This window comes from Tupaia chinensis, unplaced genomic scaffold, assembly GCF_000334495.1.
Source record: "Tupaia chinensis unplaced genomic scaffold, TupChi_1.0 Scaffold000458_2, whole genome shotgun sequence".
In the NCBI taxonomy this organism is placed as follows: domain Eukaryota; kingdom Metazoa; phylum Chordata; class Mammalia; order Scandentia; family Tupaiidae; genus Tupaia; species Tupaia belangeri.
Window position 1 is genome coordinate 2,572,354 of NW_006159967.1, and position 7,836 is coordinate 2,580,189.

General features: G+C 36.6%; 1 non-coding gene and 1 pseudogene across 1 annotated transcript; both read left to right on the forward strand.

Moving 5' to 3' along the window:
- The first annotated feature begins 1,001 nt into the window (after positions 1-1,001).
- Positions 1,002-1,165, forward strand: LOC114009090 (U1 spliceosomal RNA). The gene has a single exon (XR_003550565.1). It is a non-coding gene; the product is annotated as a U1 spliceosomal RNA (small nuclear RNA).
- A 3,656-nt stretch (positions 1,166-4,821) lies between these two features.
- Positions 4,822-5,830, forward strand: LOC102472438 (muscleblind-like protein 3 pseudogene; annotated as a pseudogene).
- The last annotated feature ends 2,006 nt before the right edge of the window (positions 5,831-7,836 follow it).

Below are 7,836 nucleotides of genomic sequence, written 5' to 3' on the forward strand. Positions count from 1 at the left end.
CCCATGATGGGGCAGACAGGTGGCATGTTGGTTAAGGGCACTGGACTCACACATGGCTGATCATGGTTGGAGTCCAGGACCTGGAAGCTTGCTTCCTCATTTACCCTCTCTCTCTATCTCTCTCTGGTCAAATTGAATACTAATAATAATAAATAAAATTGAGTAAAATAATTCTTTAAAAATAAATTGACCATGATCTCAAATAGTAAAATGGCGCTCATCACCGCCTATGGCTCTTAGAACTCATACTGCATCATCTACTTTCATGTTCCCAGATTAAAAACAAAACGAATATTGGGGCCACATATGGCATAGTGGTTGCATTGCTGGACTCCCACATGACAAACCTCAGTTTGAGTCTCAGACCTGGTGACTTAAAACATGCTGGGTACATGTGCGTGTCTAAGATCTTGGGAGGAGATTGGAGAGAAATGGATTACAGCATGGCCATTCCTCCTAGGGGATGATCTCTCACTTTCTCCTCACTGTCTTTGTCTCTCTCTCTTCTCTAGTGAGCAAGAGAAGACAAAGGCAAAACAACAAACAAAGAAGCTAATATAAACACGTGTGTGTGTGTGTGTGTGTGTGTGTGTGTGTGTGTATGTATTCCTCAGGGAAGCCCTTTAATCTCCATGGTCAACTTCTGTGCCTAATTCTAATTTTCTAACATACCAGGTGTTTTTAGTTTGACTGTTTACTTTTTCAGCAAAGTTAGACACTGAAAATTAGTGGGTCAATATTTCTGGGACCAGCAGTTCGCGCAATGGCTATGTTGCTGAACTCCCATGTAGCCGACCGCGGTTCGAGTCCTGGACCTGGTGGCTTAAACTCACGGTGGGCACATGTGTGTGCATGCTCAAGATCCTGAGAGAGAATGGAGGAGAAGGGATTGTGGCATGGCCATCTCCCCTGGGGGATGATTTCTCACTTTCTATCTCTCTGTCTCTGTTTGACGAGTGTGTGTGCCCTATAGTATAAACCTCTCAAAAAATATTTCTAAGATACTTACCTGGCAGGGGAGATACCATGATCACGAAGGTGGTTTTCCCAGAGTGAGGCTCATCCATTGCACTCCGGGTGTGCTGACCCCTGCGATTTCCCCAAATGCGGGAAACTCGACTGCATAATTTGTGGTAGTGGGGGACTGCATACGCACTTTCTCCTAAAAAAAAAAAAAATATTTCTAAGAACAAAGATTTAAATTATTGCATGTCACTTTAAGTGTAAAGTACATTGTAAGTCCAACATACCTTCTATTCCCATAACTAACCATTAATAAAAAAAAAATAAAACGGTAAATTCTTCTATTTTAAAGTGAAGCTAGGTTTGCTATGTAGTCCAGGTCCATTGTACCAAGTAAGGTTTGAGAGGAAAGACATCTTAGTATAGGTCTGTAATGTAATATGATTCTAAGGGTTACATAAATCACTGTGTGATCCTTTGTAACTGCCTACAACTCAGCTCTTGCCTACACTAGAAGGATTTTAGCAAAGACATGATCCCAATACCCTATCTGGGGAGAGACTTAGTGTAACAGCAGAGGTGCGATGTAGTTATAGGAACCTAATGCAGAGAGTATCTATTAAAAGTAGACTTAGATAAAAGCTCTCTGAAGTTTGAAAAATATCAAAAATTATAGAACCAGAGGAGAGTTTAATCACAGAAAACAGCAACTGGAAGTGACATGATTATGGCTTTTTGACCTGAGTGAGGGTACTGGCCAAGCCCCAGAGTTGCTTCTATTGAAAGTAACATTGAGAAAAGCTATAGACATACCAGCTAAAGTATCAGTGATCAGAGAGGAAGGGTGGAGAAATTGCTGAAAAATTGAAAGTGAAATTATGGTAGAGTGAGAACGGAAGTATAAGAACCAAATTCAATGCCTAAACTGCCCAAATCTATAGCTAAGAGCTATAATACATCTGTGTAGGAGAGTCCACAGGAAACACATGAAAAAGCAGAAAGAACCAGAAAAGGTTTAATATTGAAAGATAGAGGCATATAGAACCACATCTGTGAATCTCATATTTTGATTAAATGATTATATTTCCCAACAGGGCACAGCTTGACTGAGAGAAAGGTGAAGCCTGATAGCTGAAAGTGTCAAGGCACAAACATGGGAGATGAGAGAATTGCTGGAAATGTGGGAGCAGTAGAATTTGTGGGGAAAAGAAGTGTTACTGAGTTACTGAAAAAGTCATGATGCATTTTTGCCTAGAAACTCAGAAAAAATATGTGATGACATTCCCAACAACACCATAGAAACTGCAGCAAAGGTGTGGCTCATCTTTGTTCAAATTCTTAGTCTACTATTGAATTTTGCTGATATATGGGAGACTAGGAGGGACTCGGGATAAGACATTAGTACTGGGAGGCCATAAGAATGGCCTAATGCTATAAGGAGCAGCTCTAGGTGAAGACAAAGTTTTGAATTTGAGTCAAGACTATTAAACAAAACTATCCTCAGAAAAATATGACATCAGTATGCACACAAGGAGACTTTAATGTTGAATTTAACAAAGCTTTCAAGGTATATCATTTTTTATAAATTCGATAAGTAAAGAAAATATATTCAAAGAATTCAAAGAAATCATGTCATTAATACACAAATACCTTGAACTAGCAATGGATTAAAAAATATGAAATGAATTTGAAGTCGAAAGAGATGAATAAAAAAGAGCAAATTGGTACACAAAAACAACCACAGAAAAAATTTCATAAACTGTAATTTAGAGACATTTCCATCAGAAAGCAGATTTCAGAACTAATTTAGAAAATAAAATAGCAAGAAACAACTAAATTGTGTCTGTAAGAGGAACATTTTAAATATAAAGATAATTAAGCTATAAGTAGATAAGTGCAAAAAGATATAACATGAATAAATTAAGCATGCAATACCTAAAATGATCATTTTAGTAACAGACATGATAGATTATAAATACATATTCACATAACACTGCATCAAAATATATAAAACAAAAACTGATGGCACTTAAGGGAGAAAAAGACAAATCCAAGCTAAACTTTTGAAGGTTTCATCATACTTCATTCAATATGACAGGCTAAAAAAACAAATTTGGTAAGCCGATAGAAAACCAAAATAATACTATTTTAAAAAATACAATTGGTATCAGAGTTCCAGTGCAAGCATAAGTGTCAACAGGTATCCCAACCTTGCAAGTTTCCTTTAGAACCTGGGGTTCCCCAGTCAAGCCATGCCACTCACTTCCTGAGCCCTGCCAGCCAGGAAGCTGAGTTCTGGTGGAAGCAGGAATCTCATTGGGTGTCCCTTAACCCCTGCAAGTTTGCCTTGGGAACCTGGCATCCTCCAGCCTTGGTTATTTTCATTAAGTCATATCTCCTTAGTTCATCTCCAGTACATCAGGAGTAGAAATGTTGCCGGAGGACGCAGCTACTTCAAGGTACCAACATAAACCTTAACCTGCTCTCATCTGGAAGATGTAGCCCTCTTCTAGGAACACACCCAAGAACTAGGGCTGATATTCCCTTGTCTGACACTACAGAATCTACTCCACTAAATAGGAAGAACTGAATACTACATCAGATAACCAAAAATCAACAGAGACAGAAGAAACATGAGAAAACAAGGAAAAAAACTCTCATCCTAGGGAACACAATAACCCCTCATCAACAATAGACAGCACAAAAGAATTCACAGAAATGTGAGGGGAAAAATTCCAAACACTCATTGTGACAAAACTCAATGAGATGCCAGAGGAAACAATCAATCCCAGAAAATGAGAAAATCATTCCTGGACATGAAAGAGGAATTCCATAATGAGATAGATATATTAAAAAGAATCGAATAAAACTTCTGGAAATAAAGAATACAATAAATGAAATTAAAGTAGTAAATTAATGTAGAAAAATTTCTGACCTTGAAGACGACATTTCCAACATAGACCAAGGTACCAGAAAGAATATTTAAAAAAAAAAAAAGGAAAAAGAAAGACATACAGAAAATTCTAGACATTTTATGCTTCAATATACATATAATGGCTACTACAAAGGTAAAGAAGCTGATAAAGGCCTGGGAAACAGCTTTCATAAAATATTATCTGAAAACTTTCCAAATCTAGGGAAATGAGGAGAAATTCAGACCGAAGAAATAAAAAGAACTCCAAAAAGAATCAACAAAAACAGACACCCTCCCATAACACACCTAGATTGATAAAAATCAAAGATAAAGACAAGATTCTTAAAACAGCAAGAGAGAAATGTCAAGTTACTTACAAAGTTTATTCTATTAGGCTAATATCAGATCTGTCAAAAGAAACAATACAGGCAAGGAAAAAATGGAAAGACATACTCAAAGCATTAAAAGGACACAGAGGCCATACTAATCCTCTCTGTATCGTTCCATTGTATGTCCCCACTTAATATATACCGAGTGTCTGCACTCTATGACTGAAACTAATTGACTAAAGATATAGAAACACAGTATATAGATGTAAATACCAAATATAGTGTGTGTCAAAGAGGAGGGTCTGAGGAAGGGACATTTGGGGGAGGCACAGGGAGGCAAAGCATTAATGGCATAAAGAGGTGTGGTATTATCTGTTGAAGATATTTCGTAGTTTTATCAACAGGACTAGGGAGAAATGTTCACCTGTTGAAATATCAATTTTGTAAGACAAATACTAATGTGATTGAATAGAAGAAAATGAAATGAAAAAAAAAATTAAAAGGGAAAAAAAAAGACACAGAGGTAAAAACCACACAAAAATTATATTAGTATTTCATGGGGCAGTAGTGCCCTATGGGAAGAAAGTGCCCACACTCAAGAGTGTGGTCTTGTGCATGGACTTTTTGGTGCTCTTTGGGAGCAGTGAAAGTACAATGGTTGTCAACGTTGCCTTGATTCGGGATACCAACTGGCTGACTTTAGAAGTGTGCTGAGAATTTCAGAGAGGAACTTGCTCCGGAGATGAAGCAGATTTACTCATTCATCAAAAGTTTCCCCTGTGCTAAGTGGTCATGTGTCCTGTTTTGATTCTCTAAAGGCTTGGTGTACTTGAAGAACTGCAAGTACCTTCACCCTCCTCTACACCTAAAACTCAGCTGGAGATTAATGGATGGACCTACCTGATTCAACAGAAGACTGCAGTAGCCGTGTTCACTGAGCAGATGTAACTTATGCTCCAAAATGCTCAAATGCCATCCTTTACTTCTTTTCCTGAGACCCTGTCACTTGCAGCATATCCTGCTTTCAATCCTTATTTATCTTATCCTGGAATGGGTCTAGTTCTTGCTGAATTTTTACCAAAAACACCTCTTCTGATTTCATGGAAAACTACTTCTCACAAAAAACTACTGGTCCAAAACTGATGTGTTCAGAAAAACTGGAGGTTTGCCAAGAATTCCAGCATGGAAATTGCACCCATGGGGATCATGAATGCCACTGTGCTCACCCTACAGATATTTCCACTACTGAAGTGAGTGATAATACTGTGACAATCTGCACAGATTACCTCAAAGGTTGATGCTCCCATGAGAAATGCAAGTACTTTCTGCACACTTAACAAGCCAAACTCAAGGCTGCTTATCACCAGATAAACTATTCAGTTGCCACCACAATGGCTCTACAGCCTGGTGCACTTCAACTGATACCAAAGAAATCAGCACTTGAAAAGCCAATGGTGCCACCCCATTCCAACATGCTCTTTGTAACCTGCAGCTCCCGCAGCCAGCATTTTTCCGTCTTGTGTCCATGATGCTCTGTGCAACACCTACCATTGGGTCTGCAGCAGCAGCATACACCACCACATTCTGTTCGCAACAGACAATCAGATGCTCCAATTATCAGTAGATGAACTGAGTAGCACCATGTTTGTTTCACAGATGTAGCAGTTACCAGTAGAATATTGAAATTGTGAGCAGCAGAGTTATGGAGTATGGAAATTCCTATGCAGAATTTCCATATGGCCTTTCTATATATATTCTCGTATGTCCTCTTTTACCCACACAATAATAAGTGTAAGTGCAGTCAATTTATTAAGGAAAGCAAACATACCAATTCACAGATTCAAATTTAAAAAAAAAAACATTAAAAATGTAAACATTAAAAGAAAATATAAACAGAAAACTAATCACTGCCATTGATCTTATTTGAATTTGATAGATAGATAGGACCATACAGTTTTGTAGTTTGTTATGTTAATCTTTGTGATTTTCTTTTTCTTTTCTTTTTTTTCTTTTTTGGAGAAGTTTTTGCTACAGAGCACATGCACTCGCCAGAAAGACAGACAGAGAGACAGAAAGGGAGAAATCAGCCCCCAGGGTATATGGCCATGCCACAATCCCTTCTCCTCCATTCTTCTCTTCGGATCTTGGGCATGCATGTACACATGCCCGGCATGAGTTTAAGCCACCGGATCCAGGACTCGAACTGCGGTTGACTACATGGGAGTCCAACGACATAGCCATTATGCTAACTGCTGGTCCCAGTCTTTGTGATTTTCTAATAACCTTTATACTAGGTGAATTTCTACAGTGGATTGTTAATTTACTGTATGTTCTTGGTGAATAAATGTTCATCTGTTCTAGAAGTGTTACTTTTCTACTTTGTTTACACAGTAGTCTATTGGGTTGATTTAGAATGTGATGAATGTATCCAGTATCATTTTCTCCATTATTGTATCGTATTGTGTTGTGTTGTGTTAGATTTTTATATAGTATAGTAATTTGCTGCATTTTTTTTCAGTGTTATTTTTTAAACTTTATTTTTTCCCAAAGTCCTAGAATACCTTTTATATACTAACGACCCACATTTCTTTTTATTAAATTTAATTAATTTATTTGTTTTAATTTCATTTTCTTTTATACATTCAATCACATTATTATTTGGTTTACAAAATGGATATTTCAACAGGTGAACATTTCTCCCTAGTACAGTTGATAAAACTACAAAATATCTTCAACAGATAATACCACACTTAATTTGCTGCATATATTTAGTGTTTGATTTTGACTAAGATGTTATTAGTGGAGAATAGACATGTATATGCTTAAAATATGACAGGTTCATGTTAATATTCTCTGTATGTTTATTGGGACAGACATTAAAAATATCTCACTGTTGAGTGTGCACAAAATCTGTTCATAAATGTGTGTATACAATTTGTATCTGCAGATCTGACCTCATATAATAAAATATAATTACTAATATTTTGTGAGAAATAATTACCTGCACAAATCAGGGAACAGCTTAAAATATTAAACACTTAAATGGCTTGAAAAATAAAGAATTTATCTTTAAAATATTCATAGAAAAACAATTTCAAGCAAGAATATTGTAGATTACCCTTCAAATGAGAAGAACAAATAAAATCATTATCAGATAAACAAAAGCTGAAAAAAATTAATCAACATTAGACCAGTACTCCAAACAGTACTAAAGGGAGTACTATATCAGGAAAACTAAAGAGAGACAAACAGAAATAAGATAACAAAGAGCAGCCAATAAAATGGCCAACAAAATGGCAGGGATAAGTCCTCGAATATTGATAATATCTTTGAATGTTAATGGGTTAATTTCTCCTATTAAAAGACACAGACTGATAGAATTAAAAAAAAAAAAAACAATAACACAGGATCCCTCTATATGTTGCTCATAAGAAACACATCTAATTGATAAAGACATACCTAGACTGAGAATGAAGGAAAAAGATAGCTCATGCAAAAAGAAAAAAAAAGGCTGGAGTCACAATACTGTTAGCAGACAAAATAGACTTCAAGACAAATACTACAAGAAGAGACAAAGGAAGACACTATATAGTGCTAATAGGACTAGTTTACCAAGAAGATATAATGCAT